The following is a 23,082-nucleotide window of genomic DNA, read 5'->3' as shown; positions in this document are numbered from 1 at the left end:
CAGTGTTTTAAACTGAGCTGATCAATCAGGAATGTTTTAAGTCTGGATTTAAAAGTATCTGAATTCTGTGGTTTTCTATCGTTCTCTGTCAGCTGGTTCCATTTAAGAGTGGCATAGTAACTAAATGCTGCATTTCAGTGTTTAGTCTTCACCTTAGGCAGGACCAACTGACTAGTTTCTAATGATCTAGGGTTTCTACTGGTCTCATAGCTTTGTAGCATATCCACAAGGGCAGTGATAGCTCAGTGGTTAAGGTACTAGACTAGCAATCAAAAGGTTGCCGGTTCAAGCCCTGCCACCGCCAAGTTGCCACTGTTGGGCCCCTGAGCAAGGCCCTTAACCCTCAATTGTATATATAAATAACACTTTAAGGGTGGCATGGTGGCTAAGTGGGTAGCACAGTCACCTCACAGCAAGAAGGTCCTGGGTTCGATCCCCAGGTGGGGCGGCCCGGGTCCTTTCTGTGCAGAGTTTGCATGTTCTCCCCGTGTCTGCGTGGGTTTTCTCCAGGTACTCCGGTTTCCTCTGATGCATAAACCAGTGCATTGTAGTGCCGGTCCCAAGCCCGGATAAATAGAGAGGGTTGTGTCAGGAAGGGCATCCGGTGTAAAAACTGTGCCAAATCAACAATGCGGATCACGATCCGCCGGCGACCCCTAACGGGAGCAGCCGAGGAAATAGATAGAGATAGATATAGAAAACACTTTAACTAAACAACCAACTTCATGGTGACACATGAGTATTTTAATGGATCTTCATCATCATTAGAGTATCAAATTTTTCCAGACATGTACAGTCCAGATGTAAATCTGTGAAACTGTTCGTACCGTAGCAAATTCATTTATGTGCAGATATTAACAAAGATCTCTTCCAAGTATCTCTGCATAACATGTTTAGTACATACAATGTTCAGGACTTGCTAACAGTTATTATTGTTTGCCTTGTTTGGAATCAGTTCCAAGCCACTATGAAAGTGTGGGAAAGTGGGCTGTAGGGTAAGAGATGCAATAGGATATAACAGTATCAAGCACAAGCAATATCTGGTGCACTGGGAGGAAATAGTGTTTTGTTTCCTAGGTGATACCTGGATCAACTGCTGTATCACTTATCATTACAGAGGAAAGCAAAGGCTCATGCCAGCGGACGGCACAGATGGCATACAGCACCACTGGGACTCAAAGTTGGACCCCGGTGGTCGGCTGTACGTCTGATTGATTGAGGCTATTCTCCAGAGATTTAGATTGATTTTAATAAATTAAAGCAAATCATGGTTCAATTGTTTTCCGTTGTTTAAATGAGCATTGAGACAATAGACCAGCTGCTTTAAAGTACCAGCTTTCTTCCCAGCGACAGGCAGATACATTCCCTTCCAAATATAAACCAAGCTCTCTAATTACTACAGTCACAGTGTGGAGCTGGGTCTTTATTTCGAAACGCTGTTCCTGACGAGGACAGAGGAGCAGCCCCTGCAGCCATGTTTCAGGCTGAAGTGGTTGGAAGTGAATTTTCTTTGGGGGTGGAAGTTTAATTAAAGGCATGGGCTGCCATGCTGGGTCTGTCTGCTGTAGATATCAGGGGAAATTCCTGCCATAGCTGAAGCTGAAGCACAAAGCAACACATCCCATTTACAGCCCAGGCTTTTGGCTGCTGGCCAGACATGCTAAGAGAGAGGTGGTAGGAAAATCAGGACGGGCCTAGGCTAAGCTTTAACAACAGTGTTGCTACCGACTGTCAGGCTGTGGTTTTTCAGGAACCTTGCTCGCCTGATATCCTGGAAAACAGTGTAGTGTAGCGTAGTCGTGTCTAACAAAGGATGTCAAAAGAGATTACACTGTAATAAACAGAGCGCAGCAGACTTTATCGGGCCTGTCTGAGTCTTGAGCAAAATAAAAATGCTACCTCTCCCAACCATCTAAGCAAGGGAGTGCACCAAACCAGTGTCCACAGAGATAAGTACACGGCAGCTGAGTGCACAATACCGCTGGTAATGGACAGAAAATTGCTCTGTAATAAAAGACTGGGGAGAAGGTGAGCTGCCAAACAGCAGCTCATCATGAGCTAGGAGGGAGCGGGGCGGTGCTTGAACTCCGAGTCAGGATCTGACCATGACCTGCATTCACGCTAATGAGTGTAAAGCAAAGTACATCAATATGCCTGTGCTGTCTCTCGTCTCATTAATCAGACTGAATATCTGCATCATTTCATAAATAAATGCATGCTGACTCCAAACAGTGATGTATTTTTCTTTCAGATTTTTTCTTTATCATTAGAGTGGGTACGTTGCTATACTGCATACAGTGTATCACAAAAGTGAGTACACCCCTCACATTTCTGCAAATATTTCATTATATCTTTTCATGGGACAACACTATAGACATGAAACTTGGATATAACTTAGAGTAGTCAGTGTACAGCTTGTATAGCAGTGTAGATTTACTGTCTTCTGAAAATAACTCAACACACAGCCATTAATGTCTAAATAGCTGGCAACATAAGTGAGTACACCCCACAGTGAACATGTCCAAATTGTGCCCAAATGTGTCGTTGTCCCTCCCTGGTGTCATGTGTCAAGGTCCCAGGTGTAAATGGGGAGCAGGGCTGTTAAATTTGGTGTTTTGGGTACAATTCTCTCATACTGGCCACTGGATATTCAACATGGCACCTCATGGCAAAGAACTCTCTGAGGATGTGAGAAATAGAATTGTTGCTCTCCACAAAGATGGCCTGGGCTATAAGAAGATTGCTAACACCCTGAAACTGAGCTACAGCATGGTGGCCAAGGTCATACAGCGGTTTTCCAGGACAGGTTCCACTCGGAACAGGCTTCGCCAGGGTCGACCAAAGAAGTTGAGTCCACGTGTTCGGCGTCATATCCAGAGGTTGGCTTTAAAAAATAGACACATGAGTGCTGCCAGCATTGCTGCAGAGGTTGAAGACGTGGGAGGTCAGCCTGTCAGTGCTAAGACCATACACCGCACACTGCATCAACTCAGTCTGCATGGTCGTCATCCCAGAAGGAAGCTGACGCACAAGAAAGCCAGCAAACAGATTGCTGAAAACAAGCAGTCCAAGAACATGGATTACTGGAATGCCCTGTGGTCTGACGAGACCAAGATAAACTTGTTTGGCTCAGATGGTGTCCAGCATGTGTGGCGGCGCCCTGGTGAGAAGTACCAAGACAACTGTATCTTGCCTACAGTCAAGCATGGTGGTGGTAGCATCATGGTCTTGGGCTGCATGAGTGTTGCTGGCACTGGGGAGCTGCAGTTCATTGAGGGAAACATGAATTCCAACATGTACTGTGACATTCTGAAACAGAGCATGATCCCCTCCCTTCGAAAACTGGGCCTCATGGCAGTTTTCCAACAGGATAACGACCCCAAACACAACCTCCAAGATGACAACTGCCTTGCTGAGGAAGCTGAAGGTAAAGGTGATGGACTAAACCCAATTGAGCACCTGTGGCGCATCCTCAAGTGGAAGGTGGAGGAGTTCAAGGTGTCTAACATCCACCAGCTCCGTGATGTCATCATGGAGGAGTGGAAGAGGATTCCAGTAGCAACATGTGCAGCTCTGGTGAATTCCATGCCCAGGAGGGTTAAGGCAGTGCTGGATAATAATGGTGGTCACACAAAATATTGACACTTTGGGCACAATTTGGACATGTTCACTGTGGGGTGTACTCACTTATGTTGCCAGCCATTTAGACATTAATGGCTGTGTGTTGAGTTATTTTCAGAAGACAGTAAATATACACTGCTATACAAGTTGTACACTGACTACTCTAAGTTATATCCAAGTTTTATTTCTATAGTGTTGTCCCATGAAAAGATATAATAAAATATTTGCAGAAATGTGAGGGGTGTACTCACTTTTGTGATACACTGTAAGTCATAACTAGTGGTGTTCATTAGTGGTCATCATTGTACACATTTTGTAAAGGTCATAAACACATTAATAGATGTATACAATTGTGGTCAGAAATTGACCTACTCACAGACAATCCACCTGGAAATCAAACCCAGGACCTTCTTGCTGTGAGAAACAGTGCTACCCACCGAACCACTGTGCTGCCCCAATCTAAAGAAACCAAGATCACAGGAATGGAGTAGTGTTTTTTGGCCTTTTCCTTTACACACATATTTCTTCGCAGATTTCCTGAACCTTTAGATGATATTATGTACTGTAGAGGGTGATACGCAAAAAATCCATGCAACTGTTTATTGTAGAACAGTTGGATCACTTTCTGACACATTCTTGGTGAAGTGACACCCTTTTAAACTTTTAATGTAGGACTAGTGTTTTCTAAATGCCCATCTTATATTCAAGCATGACATCCAATCATCACCTGTTTATGATGTCTTTGGAACATCATAGTCTTAAATTTCTCCCATCTATCTGTTCTGAAAAGTGTAACTATAGATTGAAGGTATATTTTCAAACACAACATTTAAATGAGGTGAAATTCTCAAACAGGTTGTGGTGTTTGTTGTTTAAATCCAGGTGTCTTAACTTTTCTGTAAGTGAGGTCTGGTAAAAAAAGAAAGGGTGGTGCACCTTTTAAACATGTATTTAGACCATCATCACAGCCCAATCAATGCTTGTTTTTAAGATATAAATTTGATTCTGTAACAGAAACGAGACAATATCTTTGTACTTAAACTTAAACAAGTTACTGTGTCCTACTTGAGTTTTTCCTGCTCTACCTTTTATCTCTGAATTTGCTTCTGCTTGCACAGCCCCCATTCTGTTTAAGGACAGCCGGACCCACCCCACCTCAGATACGTGTCCAATCTGCAACCGCTTCTTATCACCTGCCAGTGTTGAGTTCTTACACAGAGCCTTATCATGTACAGAGAGCCATGCTAGACTCCAGCTCATGCAGGTGTCCGGACCAGTCCTGGATATTGCATTCCATAGTGGCAGCGGGAAGTGACCCCATCCAACCTTTCTCCCTAATACATCGCCAGTGGTGTTTGTGTGGACGCCTGGGCAGGTCGGTGGCTCTGCTGAGATTTGTTAGTTCTAGTGTGTTAGGCATCTGGACCACCTATTAATACACATTTATTTATTTATTTATTTGTTTTACACCATGGTTATATTCACGGCAGGAAGGGTGTTAATACACGTGTTTTTGTGTGATTTTACTGTTTTGATTTATGGTTGCTACTGTTTCTTCTTCCTTTGATTGATTAAACTCCTTTTTATATTATCATATTATTATTTTTTTCACTTTGATGCCGCTTTGAAACATGTAACTATACATTGCAAAGAAAACCCTTTATGGTCCTCATGCATTATGCATACATGGTGTCAGTAGTCAGGATTGGGAGTCCTAATCAACCCCTACAATGTGAAGAATACAGAGAGAGGAGTGTGTTCCTCCATACTTGCTGAGACTCTCTATTAGCATCTGCTGCTGGCAGGTGTAAAAGAAGCATAATGTGCCGCTCCGGTGGCGCAGCAGTAAAACACGCTAGCACACTAGAGCTGACATTTCGAACTCATCGGTTCGAAACTCAGCTCTGCCATCCAGCTGGGCTGGGAAGCTACATGAACAACGATTGGCCTGTTGTTCAAACAGGGCGGAAGCCAGATAGGGACCTCATAACTAATGCAATTACGACCTCTGCTGGCTGGCTGATAGCGCCTGCACAGAGTCGAGGGATAGTGAGGATCAGGGTGTGGGCTCTCTGTACACTAAGCTGATCCAGATATTAACTCGCCTCATGCGGGTGAAACAATGCAGTTGGCTACTGCACACGTGTCGGAGGGGGCGTGTGACAGTCTCGTTTACCTCAATCAGAAGCGGAGATCAGCATCAGTAGAGAGGAAGCGTAATGCAATCGGGTAACTGGATATGAATAGATTGGGAGGAAAATTGGGGGAAATGCTTAAAAAAAAGAAGCATAATGCTACTGGCAAAGATCACCACAGTACACAGGAAAATCCAACAAATAAAGAAGTTTGTACAAATCAATGTCCTATCCCTGGTTATGCTTATCAGTTAGTCACAGTATTCAAAATTATTGCATAGTTCCAACTAAGCACGAACTAATAACTTGTAATTGGCAAGACAGTGAATCTGCCCCAGAATACAGCGCTCTGTTGAGGTCAGTTTCCGAGCCCTATAAGCTAGCAGGCTAGTTCCATAGCTGCATGCGGCGTGTGCTTGCAGTGGGAGTGATCCCGGCCTGGCTGCACATGGTGGGAAAATGTGTTAATGCAATATTCATGGTGTGCACAGAGAGCCGAGCACAACACATCATTGAGGGCTCTCTAAAGGGTCTTTCACACCCACCAAAACAGGAAAAGTGGCGTAAAGAGCACCCCCCCCCCCCACACACACACGCACACACTCGAACCATTCGCTTTGGCATTTCATCCCAAAAATGCAGCACAATGCTGAGGTTCACACGCACGCCGGGAAGCTCTGCTACAGCTGTGACCTCTGCTTCACACGTTCGTCTCGTCAATGAGGGATCATTTGTTATTGAATTCTTTCCGAGGAGGCGCACACAATGTAGCGAAATTCCTCCCTGCTCCTCTCACTTCTGCTTTTGTGGAGGAGGCAGAGCCAGGTTGGAGGCTAGGTCGAAGCTTTGGTGTGCTTTTGTCACAGAGTAAACAAGGATTGTCAACAGAGTACACCACTGTGTCTGAAAATGATAAGCTTCACATTATTCACAGAGCTCGTCTTATTACAACAGCGTGTATGTGACTTCAAAAGGTTTATTTTTTTATTGATTTTTTTTTTTTTTGCAGGAGATGTTGGTGTTTAAGAAAAGTTTCTGTACGCCCAAAAGCAACAAGTACACTATACAGCCAAAAGTATGTGGACACCTGAAACTAAGGGTTTCCTGGACATCCCATTCTGAAACTATTGAGAACTATTGACATGCTGTAGACTGCCAATTTGTGGCTATTAGTGCACCCACTCCACTCCTACTGGTGAGGTTTTCCACTAGATTTTGGGGTGTGTATGTGGCTGTTCGTAGATTTATTCAGTAAAAATTATATGTGAAACCAAACCTGTCAAACCCAAACTGCTGCAACAACTGTGAATCCGCTGGCGCTTACATAACCCTTGTTCTGATCAAGGAGAGCCGGATCACCCCCCCCCCCTCCCGATACGTGTCCAATCTGCAACCGCTTCTTATCACCTGCCAGTGTTGGGTTCCCACATAGAGGCTAGGCTCAAACGTGCGCATAATTCGTTTCATTTTTATGCTTTACCACCACTTTACATCCTGGTCTGGGTTGAGGTGGATTTTGCTTCCGCGTGCATGTAAGAATGTAGCCTTATATATACACAGACTAGGCATAACATTATGACCACTAACAGGTGAAGTGAATAACACTGACCGACGACAGGGTCATGGGCGGCCAAGGCTCATTGATGCACGCAGGGAGCAAAGGCTGGCCTGTGTGGTCCGATCCAACAGACGATTGAGCTACTGTAGCTCAAATTGCTGAAGACGTTAATTCTGGTTCTGATAGAAAGGTGTCAGAATACACAGTGCATCGCAAAAGGGGGACCAACACAATATTAGGAAGGTGGTCATAATATATAATATATATGTTAGTGTGTGTGTATAATAGAATACCCCCCTCCCTCGCAATCCTGGTAGAGACAACAAGAACACCAAAGACATGAATTGAGCATTGGGGAAGACCAAATCTCCCAGAATTGAAGGGGGGCATATTATGGTATATATTCCTGCCATATTAACAATTAATATATTGTGATTACGGCCTTTATGTACACACTTTAATTCTGCCGTGTGTTGTTACGGCTCTATGTAGGAATCCGACAGTGACTGGCGAGTTCAAAGGCTTCACAAAAGCATGGGTGTTGGCAATGCAGTGTGGACGTGTCTACATGCCAAAAAGTTGATCTTTCATTCGTGTAAAAATGATACAGGTCTCAGAACGTGCTGAACTTCTTTGGCCAGAATGCACCAGCACTTTTAGAGAAACCAGATGACTGGGTATTTGTGTCATGGCTAATGCAAGCTATACGGAACAGCATCAGTGTTACGATGGCATGTAGCGTAATCATGCAATGTACTCTCCCAGAAGCCTAAAGCGTAAACAGGCTTTAAGTGAAACCAGAGCCTAACAGCTAGGCTCCATGTGTTCTTCTGTTCTTCCCAATGCATAATTACCATCCCCCCCTTCCCTCCTCCTTTTTCTATCTGCCTCTCTCTCACTCAAGCATTAATTTTTAATCAGAGCTTAAGTGGCCATCTTGGCACAGGCTGAGGGCACCGAGTTGAGAGCGCTTGCTTCCAGTAACAGAGTCGGAAACATTCTGAAAGAGCAGCGTTTCCAAAAAAACAAACACACATTGCGGCGCTGAAGACGTCTTTATCTCGTACGTTCGCTAGCTCGTAATTGAAATTCACACACTTCCATCTAGACTTTGCATCGTCTATGGAAATGAGGCCTGAATTAGCATAAAGAAGTGGAGCTTTTTGTCTCTGTGTCATTATTCATATGAGGCACGACGGCAGAATGAAGCTACAGAGGCAGCTGGCATCGAATACTTGCTGATACAGTGTAGCTCACAAGCATCTCTCACCGTGTACAGCTCTAGTTAAACATTTACATACAACTTAGGGATACATGTATGTCAAGGCTGAATCGGGATTTTAATTAATTCAGATTTTTCTGTGACTGAATAAATGAATCTTCTATATTATAGTGGATTATCTAAAAATATGCTGGGACCAAAAAAAACCACTAACAATAACTTGAAGGTTCTAAAATGTTTTAAAACGTTGTGGAATATATGTGAAATTTATATATATATATATATATATATATATATATATACATATATACATATATATATATATACAGTGTATCACAAAAGTGAGTACACCCCTCACATTTCTGCAGATATTTAAGTATATCTTTTCATGGGACAACACTGACAAAATGACACTTTGACACAATGAAAAGTAGTCTGTGTGCAGCTTATATAACAGTGTAAATTTATTCTTCCCTCAAAATAACTCAATATACAGCCATTAATGTCTAAACCACCGGCAACAAAAGTGAGTACACCCCTTAGTGAAAGTTCCTGAAGTGTCAATATTTTGTGTGGCCACCATTATTTCCCAGAACTGCCTTAACTCTCCTGGGCATGGAGTTTACCAGAGCTTCACAGGTTGCCACTGGAATGCTTTTCCACTCCTCCATGACGACATCACGGAGCTGGCGGATATTCGAGACTTTGCGCTCCTCCACCTTCCGCTTGAGGATGCCCCAAAGATGTTCTATTGGGTTTAGGTCTGGAGACATGCTTGGCCAGTCCATCACCTTTACCCTCAGCCTCTTCAATAAAGCAGTGGTCGTCTTAGAGGTGTGTTTGGGGTCATTATCATGCTGGAACACTGCCCTGCGACCCAGTTTCCGGAGGGAGGGGATCATGCTCTGCTTCAGTATTTCACAGTACATATTGGAGTTCATGTGTCCCTCAATGAAATGTAACTCCCCAACACCTGCTGCACTCATGCAGCCCCAGACCATGGCATTCCCACCACCATGCTTGACTGTAGGCATGACACACTTATCTTTGTACTCCTCACCTGATTGCCGCCACACATGCTTGAGACCATCTGAACCAAACAAATTAATCTTGGTCTCATCAGACCATAGGACATGGTTCCAGTAATCCATGTCCTTTGTTGACATGTCTTCAGCAAACTGTTTGCGGGCTTTCTTGTGTAGAGACTTTAGAAGAGGCTTCCTTCTGGGGTGACAGCCATGCAGACCAATTTGATGTAGTGTGCGGCGTATGGTCTGAGCACTGACAGGCTGACCCCCCACCTTTTCAATCTCTGCAGCAATGCTGACAGCACTCCTGTGCCTATCTTTCAAAGACAGCAGTTGGATGTGACGCTGAGCACGTGCACTCAGCTTCTTTGGACGACCAACGCGAGGTCTGTTCTGAGTGGACCCTGCTCTTATAAAACGCTGGATGATCTTGGCAACTGTGCTGCAGCTCAGTTTCAGGGTGTTGGCAATCTTCTTGTAGCCTTGGCCATCTTCATGTAGCGCAACAATTCGTCTTTTAAGATCCTCAGAGAGTTCTTTGCCATGAGGTGCCATGTTGGAACTTTCAGTGACCAGTATGAGAGAGTGTGAGAGCTGTACTACTAAATTGAACACACCTGCTCCCTCTGCACACCTGAGACCTAGTAACACTAACAAATCACATGACATTTTGGAGGGAAAATGACAAGCAGTGCTCAATTTGGACATTTAGGGGTGTAGTCTCTTAGGGGTGTACTCACTTTTGTTGCCGGTGGTTTAGACATTAATGGCTGTATATTGAGTTATTTTGAGGAAAGAATAAATTTACACTGTTATATAAGCTGCACACAGACTACTTTTCATTGTGTCAAAGTGTCATTTTGTCAGTGTTGTCCCATGAAAAGATATACTTAAATATCTGCAGAAATGTGAGGGGTGTACTCACTTTTGTGATACACTGTATACATACATAAACACGACACGTGGGCTTTGACGACTTCGACGAGTGCAGTGCGGCTCAGCATTGTGTACGGAGAGACACACCCTGAGAGAACTCTTTTCTCATCTCAGGTGCCATCAATCAGCCAGCAGAGGTCGTAAGTGCACTAGTCATGGGAGAAAGACCCCATCCGGCTTATTCCCGCCCAAATCTGAACAACGGGCCAATCGTTGTTCATGTGGCCGCTCAGCCTTAGACGGTAGTCAGAGCTGAGATTCGATACGATGTATTGGAGATCCCAGCTCTGGTTCCAGGGTGTGTTTTTACCGCTGCACCACCTGAGCGGCCGTGGAATAGCCTTTTTAATTCCTTATTAGCAATTATAACTGGCGATAGCTAGTGAATGTCTTCATGCCAACATAAATAGCCCTTGACACTGAACAGTGAGCTGCCTTTTGCTGCAAACTACCTACGTAAGCAGCTGCCTAACTAGAGAGGATTCGAATAAGACATAAAACGTATAAGGCAGATTATTTCGTCTCAGGCCATTCAAAGCAAACGGCTGAGGTGGCACAACCCACTAGCATGCCGGCTAATATCTGCCTCTGTGTACAGAAAATGGTTAAATTGTCACTGGCAAGCCATAATTTGCCCATAAATGACACTTGTGCACCTTTATACAAAGTAAAAACCAATGAGAATTTAGTTACATCTGAAAAAAACTCAATTGGTGGCTCCACATTCGTCCGCCATGTTTGAAATCTTTGGGGAGAAAAGATGCTGGGATGCCTTTATCGCTAAGGAAGCATCGGATGCTCCATTTATATTCAGTCAGATTATTGCTTAGAATTAAGGCAGCTTAGTAGGCAGCATTTTAAGGTGTCTAAGAATTTGGAAACCCTTCTTCTTAAGGCCTCAGACTACTTCCAGCAAAACTAAATTCGCGAGCGTTGCGCGAAGCCGAACGCACCTTCGCGAGCTTACAAGCTGGCATACTTCGGTTTCGTTTTGCCTGTCGCGTCTGCTCCACAGCTGCAGGTGACGCGGTGACATTTATAAAGTAGTGACTACCGAAAAACGATGGCTGTGTCCAAAATCGCATAGTTAAATTTGAGGTAGTGTGCACTGCTTGGCCGGTACAGAAGTAAGCTCTTTTAGTACGCAAGTGTGCTGTGTTCGCATACACAAAAAATGCTGCCCAAGCAGTAGATTATTCGGATAATTTTCGTGTACTGCTTAATAAATGCTTAATGCTTAATAATGATTAATAACTGCATACTGTTCAGTATTATAGTAGTGATTTCGGACGCAGCCGATGATCACAGTTGAGACGCTCCTCAAAATCCGTGTTTGTTTTCATGACACGCCTCTTTTTTTACCGACCAATCACAGGCATTGTCGCGGCGTGACGTTGTCCGCGGAGTTCGCCCAGCTTTCATGTGCGCGACAAGGCGAGCGAAGCCTCTGCGCGACGTCCGCGGTTGTTCGCTTTCTCCGCGATTACGTCACATTGGTCGCCGAAGCCAGGCGAACGTCGTCTCCGCATGAAGTATGCTGACGCCTTTAGGAGCGCGTAGGATGAAATGCATCTATATAGAAAGCTCACTAGGTTTTTGGACAGACCCTGTAATCTTGTGCTAAAAAAAATGTGTCCAGATTTGGTTATATAGGCAGATATATAGGCAGTTATAGGCAGGTTCTTTTCCTGACCTTGGCATGACAGCAGGGTTTTATGTTCTTTGTAATAGGTGGAGACAAACTAGACCTATTTATAAGGGCATAGAGAAGTCACCAGAACACAAGCTACCATATGTACAGTTTATTACTGTACAAATTTTCCAAAATTGACCAATAAACGATATACAATGAAGAGATATTAATCCCTCTCTTTCAGTCAGATAATAAAATCAACTGCCAAAATAATTGAAACCCCCCCCAAGTCTTTTATGACATACATGTCCTCACAAGTGTAAGTATGTCAACCTTTGACATTAACTGTATAATCTGAGAGTCTCTGGAGCTCGCTCCTCGAAGCGTATCCCTCATTACTGATAATGAATGAAAGGCCAGCTCAAGTCACGCCACAGATCTGATGCTCAGGAGTGCCGGGATGCATCAGCTCAAGGTCTGCTTGCATTATTTATTTACATACTCTGGTGGTCTCATTCACACTTGTAATAAGGAGCTAAGTTATGGTCTGCTTCAAGTCACTGCAAAATGTCAAACGCATTCTTGGATTATCTCTCGACCACAAAGGATTTTCAAAGCTTTATTTGCTTAAGTTGCTTGATATTGTAAAAAGTCCTTTTTCCGTTGCATGGTAACTTACAGCACAATATGGTACATATCCAAATCCAGAACTATCTGTACTGTACATACTGTGATATTGTTCTTTTTTTTATCAAAAGAAAGAGGCGTTCTCTGACGGTAAGGCTGCGACAACACTTTCCATTAGATACTGAGAGCAAATACAGCACGGTTCCCAATTTTCCTCCCAATCTGGTCTTATCCAATTTCCCAATCGCATTTCACTTCCTGCACTTCCTCAGCACTGCAGTGACAATGACATGGTGGTGGTGTGTTAGTGTGTGCTGTGCTGGTATCAGTGAATCAGACGTAGCAATGCTGCTGGAGTTTGTAAACACCTCACTGTCCCTGCTGGACTGAGAATAGTCCACCAACAATGGGCAGCGTCCTGTGACCACTAATGAAGATCTCAAAGATGACCAATTCAAACAGCAGCAATAGATGAGCGATCGTCTCTGACTTTACATCTACAAGGTGGACCAACTAGGTAGGAGTGTCTAATATCGCGGACAGTGACTGGACACGGTGTTTAAAAACTCCAGCAGTGCTGCTGTGTCTGATCCACTCATACCAGCACAACACACACTAACACACCACCACATGTCAGTGTCACTGCAGTGCTGAGAATGATCCACCACCCAAATAATACCTGCTCTGTGGTGGTCCTGGGAGAGTCCTGACCATTGAAGAACAGCATGAAAGGGGGCTAACAAAGCATGCAGAGAAACACATGGACTACAGTCAGTAATTGTAGAACTAAAAAGTGCTTGCGTTCATTCGGACAAATTCCACCTTTATACTTACCACTCTCATATTGACAGTTTTATCATCCATCTAATTGTGTCTACTCCATATAATAGAACCATCTAAATCTAGACAGATGAGATCTGAAAAAGTACTTAGCAGCTTTTAATGTGCCTTTTTTCAGACACACAGTGTACAACTGAGTCTCTTTGTGTCGTCTGAAAAACAGCTACACCATTTCCGTTCAGATGAAGCCGAACTAATCCAATTGATTTGTCATCGCCGTGGAAATGTTACACACCAGACATGTCAGCAAATGAATCTAGGAAATAATCTAAAATCAATCTGAAACTACATGAATAACAGCTACGATAACAATCTTGTCCCCTTCCCACACCCGAATACTATTATATCTTCTGTCTGATTTACATATATTTAAAAATCCCATTCCTTTGCATTTCCTTCATGCCAGGACAGGTCTCAGTCGCGCTGCCGTAAAGTTCGATGCAGACGAGAAGCCCCTTTTCTCCAGCCCTGCTCGCTGCATGCCTCTCTTCCACATTAGTGCACCAGCCTGTTCCTGGCTGCCCATTAGCTGTGTGACAGATCTCAAATAAACACGGCCTGTCACCTCAGAAGTCTGCTGCACATTTACTGGGAAATACAGAAATACCCCCCCAGCCCCCACGTTCTCTGCCACTAGGCTCAATAGAGCTGAAACCTGATTTCTGTCTAGAAGCCTGGCAGCTGCTGGAGCAGAAAATTCCCCTGCACCCAGATAGCCCTGGAAAATACATGAATATAAAAAAGGAAGCCATGAATAAATCAAAAGTGCTCTCTCTTCTTTACACTTCCTAAGAATGAGTTCGGAGGGAAGAAGGTGGAGGAGTAAAAGAGGACCCGTATGGAATCAAAAGACCTGAGAGGTCAGAGGAATTTGCTCCATTCCATTTTTTGCTCCTTGGGTACCAGGCAGGCATGTTTAAACACTACCGTGTGCCCCCTGACATCACATGCATTTTTACTGTGTTGATTTCCTATCTAAACACTGAGGTTCTATAGGTGGCAGAAATTAAATTTAGACTTCCTCACATGCTATGTGTAACACACAGGGTGCATCAGAAAGAGCCAGAAGCTCCACAGCCCATCCTTTGTCTGTCATGGACTATATATATATATATATATACAGTGTATCACAAAAGTGAGTACACCCCTCACATTTCTGCAAATATTTCATTATATCTTTTCATGGGACAACACTATAGACATGAAACTTGGATATAACTTAGAGTAGTCAGTGTACAGCTTGTATAGCAGTGTAGATTTACTGTCTTCTGAAAATAACTCAACACACAGCCATTAATGTCTAAATAGCTGGCAACATAAGTGAGTACACCCCACAGTGAACATGTCCAAATTGTGCCCAAATGTGTCGTTGTCCCTCCCTGGTGTCATGTGTCAAGGTCCCAGGTGTAAATGGGGAGCAGGGCTGTTAAATCTGGTGTTTTGGGTACAATTCTCTCATACTGGCCACTGGATATTCAACATGGCACCTCATGGCAAAGAACTCTCTGAGGATGTGAGAAATAGAATTGTTGCTCTCCACAAAGATGGCCTGGGCTATAAGAAGATTGCTAACACCCTGAAACTGAGCTACAGCATGGTGGCCAAGGTCATACAGCGGTTTTCCAGGACAGGTTCCACTCGGAACAGGCTTCGCCAAGGTCGACCAAAGAAGTTGAGTCCACGTGTTCGGCGTCATATCCAGAGGTTGGCTTTAAAAAATAGACACATGAGTGCTGCCAGCATTGCTGCAGAGGTTGAAGACGTGGGAGGTCAGCCTGTCAGTGCTCAGACCATACGCCGCACACTGCATCAACTCGGTCTGCATGGTCGTCATCCCAGAAGGAAGCTGACGCACAAGAAAGCCCGCAAACAGTTTGCTGAAGACAAGCAGTCCAAGAACATGGATTACTGGAATGCCCTGTGGTCTGACGAGACCAAGATAAACTTGTTTGGCTCAGATGGTGTCCAGCATGTGTGGCGGCGCCCTGGTGAGAAGTACCAAGACAACTGTATCTTGCCTACAGTCAAGCATGGTGGTGGTAGCATCATGGTCTTGGGCTGCATGAGTGTTGCTGGCACTGGGGAGCTGCAGTTCATTGAGGGAAACATGAATTCCAACATGTACTGTGACATTCTGAAACAGAGCATGATCCCCTCCCTTCGAAAACTGGGCCTCATGGCAGTTTTCCAACAGGATAACGACCCCAAACACAACCTCCAAGATGACAACTGCCTTGCTGAGGAAGCTGAAGGTAAAGGTGATGGACTAAACCCAATTGAGCACCTGTGGCGCATCCTCAAGTGGAAGGTGGAGGAGTTCAAGGTGTCTAACATCCACCAGCTCCGTGATGTCATCATGGAGGAGTGGAAGAGGATTCCAGTAGCAACCTGTGCAGCTCTGGTGAATTCCATGCCCAGGAGGGTTAAGGCAGTGCTGGATAATAATGGTGGTCACACAAAATATTGACACTTTGGGCACAATTTGGACATGTTCACTGTGGGGTGTACTCACTTATGTTGCCAGCTATTTAGACATTAATGGCTGTGTGTTGAGTTATTTTCAGAAGACAGTAAATCTACACTGCTATACAAGTTGTACACTGACTACTCTAAGTTATATCCAAGTTTTAGTTCTATAGTGTTGTCCCATGAAAAGATATAATAAAATATTTGCAGAAATGTGAGGGGTGTACTCACTTTTGTGATACACTGTATATATATATATATATATACAGTATATATATATACATAAATATATGTACAGTATATATATATACACACACACATTATACATATATATATATATACAGTGTATCACAAAAGTGAGTACACCCCTCACATTTCTGCAGATATTTAAGTATATCTTTTCATGGGACAACACTGACAAAATGACACTTTGACACAATGAAAAGTAGTCTGTGTGCAGCTTATATAACAGTGTAAATTTATTCTTCCCTCAAAATAAGTCAATATACAGCCATTAATGTCTAAACCACCGGCAACAAAAGTGAGTACACCCCTTAGTGAAAGTTCCTGAAGTGTCAATATTTTGTGTGGCCACCATTATTTCCCAGAACTGCCTTAACTCTCCTGGGCATGGAGTTTACCAGAGCTTCACAGGTTGCCACTGGAATGCTTTTCCACTCCTCCATGACGACATCACGGAGCTGGCGGATATTCGAGACTTTGCGCTCCTCCACCTTCCGCTTGAGGATGCCCCAAAGATGTTCTATTGGGTTTAGGTCTGGAGACATGCTTGGCCAGTCCATCACCTTTACCCTCAGCCTCTTCAATAAAGCAGTGGTCGTCTTAGAGGTGTGTTTGGGGTCATTATCATGCTGGAACACTGCCCTGCGACCCAGTTTCCGGAGGGAGGGGATCATGCTCTGCTTCAGTATTTCACAGTACATATTGGAGTTCATGTGTCCCTCAATGAAATGTTACTCCCCAACACCTGCTGCACTCATGCAGCCCCAGACCATGGCATTCCCACCACCATGCTTGACTGTAGGCATGACACACTTATCTTTGTACTCCTCACCTGATTGCCGCCACACATGCTTGAGACCATCTGAACCAAACAAATTAATCTTGGTCTCATCAGACCATAGGACATGGTTCCAGTAATCCATGTCCTTTGTTGACATGTCTTCAGCAAACTGTTTGCGGGCTTTCTTGTGTAGAGACTTCAGAAGAGGCTTCCTTCTGGGGTGACAGCCATGCAGACCAATTTGATGTAGTGTGCGGCGTATGGTCTGAGCACTGACAGGCTGACCCCCCACCTTTTCAATCTCTGCAGCAATGCTGACAGCACTCCTGCACCTATCTTTCAAAGACAGCAGTTGGATGTGACGCTGAGCACGTGCACTCAGCTTCTTTGGACGACCAACGCGAGGTCTGTTCTGAGTGGACCCTGCTCTTTTAAAACGCTGGATGATCTTGGCCACTGTGCTGCAGCTCAGTTTCAGGGTGTTGGCAATCTTCTTGTAGCCTTGGCCATCTTCATGTAGCGCAACAATTCGTCTTTTAAGATCCTCAGAGAGTTCTTTGCCATGAGGTGCCATGTTTGAACTTTCAGTGACCAGTATGAGAGAGTGTGAGAGCTGTACTACTAAATTGAACACACCTGCTCCCTATGCAAACCTGAGACCTAGTAACACTAACAAATCACATGACATTTTGTAGGGAAAATGACAAGCAGTGCTCAATTTGGACATTTAGGGGTGTAGTCTCTTAGGGGTGTACTCACTTTTGTTGCCGGTGGTTTAGACATTAATGGCTGTATATTGAGTTATTTTGAGGGAAGAATAAATTTACACTGTTATATAAGCTGCACACAGACTACTTTTCATTGTGTCAAAGTGTCATTTTGTCAGTGTTGTCCCATGAAAAGATATACTTAAATATCTGCAGAAATGTGAGGGGTGTACTCACTTTTGTGATACACTGTATATACACATGCATTATGTTGCACATTATTATGTTCAGTATTATGTTTAGTTCTTGCACATTTCTTTGCCATTTTGCACATTTGTTTCCCTTTTTCTACATTAAATTGCATTAATTTTTCTAATTATAATTTAAATTTGTATTGAGTAGTAATATTTTTGTCCAATTTTGTAATTACCAAGCAATTACAAAAATAACTTAATTTATAAATAATAATGATAATAATAATAATTATTATTTATTATTAAAATTATGAATTATTAAAATTATTTGATTTAATGACCACCTCCATATTTATGCTATTTTATTTATATAAAATAAATTCCATGCTTTCAGTTTTGCACCCACAGTTTGACGAAGGCTTTCCTTTTCCTGTTTCAGCATGACTGTGAGTCTTAAAATCACAGTTTGTTAAGCTTGATGAAAAAAAAAGCAGTGCCCAAAGTCCAGATCTTGTCCCTATTAAACACCTTTAGGGGGATTTCAAACAATAAATGAGAGCCAAGTCATTTAGTCCAAAATAAACAAATGCTCTTCTGGTTTAATGATTACAAATTCCCACAGACACAATGATAAATCTTCTGGAAAACCTTTCCTGAGGAAAGGAGGCTGTTATTGACGCAAAGAGGAAGCCAGCTCTGTATTGTTGCTTATGGTTTTGGAAAATAATATTCGACAGGCTTATGGTCATGTGACCATATTGTTTAGTACGGTAAATTAGTACACCACCAACAGTGCTGTGACTAGTATGTGCTATGCTGTGTGGGACAGAGCCAACATCATTTTGTTTAAACTTTACAAGGTTTAATTTAGACTACCAAACCAAACCAAACCAAAGATCATCACCCAGTTCCAAAACCTAAATAGAAACCTTAAATTTACATTAAGCATTTTTATATTTTAAACGCTTTAGCCCTTAAAAGAATAGCTAAAAGAGCATTATGTCAGCTTTGTAGATCAAAATGTACCAGCCCTTGATACCAGTGGACTGGCTGCATCTTTTTTAAAAACCTCACAAAGCACGCTCTCTCTCAGACATGATCACGGCCAATATCCGTTCAAATAAACAAGGAAGGTGAACAGGCAGCCTTTAGACCTTGAGGCACTAGCATGCAACAGAATCGCTGACTTGAACTTGCAATATTCACACATGGCTGGAGCCACTTGTCAGGATGTCTGCAGAGGTGGCGAACGGCCAGGGATGACCTTCAGCTAGCACACGAGATGACGGCATAAAAGAGATATGGGAGCCTCGTAAGCAAAAGCCCCAATGCTTGCACAGCCTGTTATAGGCTCCTATTAGTCCCTGAATGGGAATTCAATTTCAGAGACCTGCGCTTTAGCGCTCCTAAATGTCAACAATTCCTCCGGAGAAGAGCGCCGGCGGCTGGTGGATTTCCGCTGTTGACTTGCTGACGGGACTTTCATGTTGAACCCTTTCAATATTACTCCCAGCCACGTACTAAAACCCATAAGCAGCCCTCTTTGATAGACAATCCATACTTCCTGCCCTCTGTGCTTCGCAGGCCAGGAAGAACACTCAGAAAGGTTTCTGTTTTCATGAGCTGAAGAGCCCGGCCTGAGTCAGGCTGCCAGCACGGATAACATCGTGACCCTAATGTTGGCTTAGCTGAGGAGGAGGAAGGGAGCGGATCGAGGGCAGGTCACTTTTGTGGTCTCATCCTGGTCGTAACTGGCTGGCTGGGTTATCTCCGCACATCTCGCTCCTCCCCACCGCTGCCCGGGTGAGGTCCTCAGAGGTCATCTCTCATGGGAACTCAAACGGCTTTGTAGAGAATAGGATTGAATGAGGTGAAGCGAGCAAGACACGAGGTCAAACTGGATTGAGAAATCTCCATTAGTATATGAAAGGCAGGTGGAAAATAGAAAGCGCTTTCAGTGTCAGAAGAGGTGGTTGCATTAAAACTGTTTTTTAGAGCCAGACTGAGCTCCAGGCATAAAGTCAACACCAGTGCTATATACAGCAGGGATCAGCCCTTTTAAAGGCCACTGTAAAACCTGACTGTATGTTTCTGTCAAGCATTTTCAGGTTAATTCAGAGGCATACATTAGGGTATAATCATTAAATCAATAGAGCCACAAGGTAAACACTAACCTATAATTAACCTAAACGACATAGCATAAACTAATGTCTGTACTACGTCACCAGTGTAAACAGATAGCTGCAATTTCCCATGGATTTTGACATGTTTACACTATACCACCAGATTTCAAAAAGTCTGCATTACACTACCAGCGTGAACAAATGTCTGTACAACACCTTCAATTTCCAAGTGTTTAACTGTGCTACAGGAAAAAAAATGTATTCATATAAAAAGAATGAAGAACAGACGCGTCCATACCACACAACAACTGTAAAAAGATGTTCATTCTATGCCACCAATGTGGTCCAGACTATTACCTCCAGACTACACCGCAATCATTAGGGTTGTTCGTACTACGCCACCAGTGTAAACAAATTTAAGAATAGTAAGAACAGATGAGTCACCATGCTGTCCCATACACAGTGTATACACTGATCAGCCATAACATTAAAACCACCTCCTTGTTCCTACACTCACTGTCCATTTGATCAGCTCCACTTAACATATAGAAGCACTTTGTAGTTCTACAATTACTGCCTGTAGTCCATCTGTTTCTCTACATACTTTTTTAACCTGCTTTCACCCTGTTCTTCAATGGTCAGGACCCCCACAGGACCACTACAGAGCAGGTATTATTTGGGTGGTGGATCATTCTCAGCACTGCAGTGACACTGACATGGTGCTGGTATGAGTGGATCAGACACAGCAGCGCTGTTGGGAGTTTTTAAACACCTCACTGTCACTGCTGGACAGAATAGTCCACCAACCAAAAATATCTGTGGTCTTGTGACCACTGATGAAGGTCTAGAAGATGACCAACTCAAACAGCAGCAATAGATGAGTGACCGTCTCCGACTTTCTAGGTAGGAGTGTCTAATAGAGTGGACAGTGAGTGGACACAGTATTTAAAAACTCCAGCAGCGCTGCTGTGTCTGATCCACTCATACCAGCACAACACACACTAACACACAACCACCATGTCAGTGTCACTGCAGTGCTGAAAATGATCCACCACCAAAATAATACCTGCTCTGTGGTGGTCCTGTGGGGGTCCTGACCATTGAAGAACAGCATTAAAGCGGGCTAACAAAGCATGCAGAGAAACAGATGGACTACAGTCAGTAATTGTTAGAACTACAAAGTGTTTCTATATGGTAAGTGGAGCTGATAACATGGACAGTGAGTGTAGAAACACAGAGGTGGTTTTAATGTTATGGCTGATCAGTGTATATAGTAATATTTATTAATGGTAGTAGTAGTAGTAGTAGCAGTAGGTTTATTTTTTTAGACAGCTTAAATTATGTTTCTAATTAGATAAAGTGAGGAAATAAATGTTTCTAGCTTTGTTGTAGTTACACTATTCTTGCTCTGTAGCTGTAGTAACAAAGCACGGAAAGCAAGGATGGCTACATTAATGTTGACACTTGTAGGTTAGCTAACTACACTGTTAAAAAACCTTTTCATTTGTAGTGTCTTACCCTAAATAAAAAAAACTAGAAAAATTTCAAATAAACTCATTAACTTTCTATTTCATAAAATATTGTTCATGAATTTAAACTGAGTTTAATAAAAAAACACACACACACACACACACACACACACACACACACACACACACACACACAAAAGGTTATCTAAAGGGCCACATTTACCTAATCAGTTACAGGATAATACACCACTCTCTGTATTATTACATAATTTACCTGACACTTTCACCCAAATTAAATTATAGATGTCAGCCACCGGCCCGGCCAAACAGCCCGGCTTTGGATTAAGTGCCTTGCTGAAGGGCACTATGCCTGTAATAGCTTGGTTCACGGCCAAGTCCTCCAAACATAATCATCTCTAACAAAGTAGATCAGCTATATACGCACTTCAAGTTTACTATGTGCTTACCATTTTTTTATTATTTTGGCCGACTGCCTGAACTAGGAAATCATTGCCGGCCAAAAGCACATTGTACGTAAATTGTTCTGATTCGTTTTTTGCCTTTATTATAATAGCCATGTATTACTAGCCGTATTATAAGCACATTGCAAACTGTGATGAGTGATGAGTTATTTATAATCCTATGGGATGTCTAGCACTGCTGATTTTACACAACACTGTAGCAGGGTAACAGATGTCAATGTGGTGTGAATAATGCTGTACTTAACTTCACATGGATTTGGACAGGTGAAGCTCAAAATACAGAAATAGAAATAAGACCAACATAAGGTGAGTTACTTCTGCCACATATTGCACCAATACAAACCTACCTGAAGCTGCCTACATTTCCTTTTTTTCTATTTATTTATGCATTTAGCGTAGTCAATCTGCTGCTGGGGGATCCCTGATTGCATTCGAGGAGGGTATATTGCTGCTCACGCCTCCTCCGACCTGTGTGCAGTCCTAGCGGACCCCTTCTTTTCGCCAATGCTTTCTGCACAGATCCCTCTATCTGCTAACCAGGGTCCTTACATAGCGTTTGAGGACCCTGCCCACTTAGTCCGGTCATCCCACCCAGCAGACACAGTGGCCAATTATTGTCAATTATTATTGCTGCAGGCACTGCCAATTGTGCCCCCTAGATGGTGCCCAGCCGACCGGTGGCAGAGCCGAGATTCAAACTATTCTAGCGGAATATCCCGCTGCACCACCTGAGCAGACTCTTTTATTCAAAAAAGGGCTCAACACTGGCAACCTGGCAATAGGGGGCTTGAACCAGTGACCTTCCAATCCAGTACCTTAACCGCTAGGCTAACACGGCCAGTTGGCTGTGTCTGAGATAGGGAAGGCCACCAAAAAACAAGCAACAAGCTTATTTTATGTAATTTTTAGTAAAATAACATGCTTATGATTGCAATCCGTCCTGAGACGGGTGCAGCTAAGCCCCCTCCCCCCTTCTTGCACCCCTAGGCAGTTCCTCAGCAGTAGTACAAATTAAAG

The 23,082-nt window shown here is 43.3% G+C and overlaps 1 protein-coding gene across 2 annotated transcripts in view; it reads right to left on the bottom strand.

Moving 5' to 3' along the window:
• The window catches only part of trip4 (thyroid hormone receptor interactor 4), a 95,858-nt gene that overhangs the window by 32,346 nt on the left and 40,430 nt on the right, over positions 1–23,082 (bottom strand). The gene's annotated exons all lie outside the window — the stretch shown is intronic.

This window comes from Trichomycterus rosablanca, chromosome 17, assembly GCF_030014385.1.
Source record: "Trichomycterus rosablanca isolate fTriRos1 chromosome 17, fTriRos1.hap1, whole genome shotgun sequence".
Lineage (NCBI taxonomy): Eukaryota > Metazoa > Chordata > Actinopteri > Siluriformes > Trichomycteridae > Trichomycterus > Trichomycterus rosablanca.
Note: the sequence above shows the minus strand (reverse complement) of the source record. Positions and strands in the feature narration are given on the sequence as shown.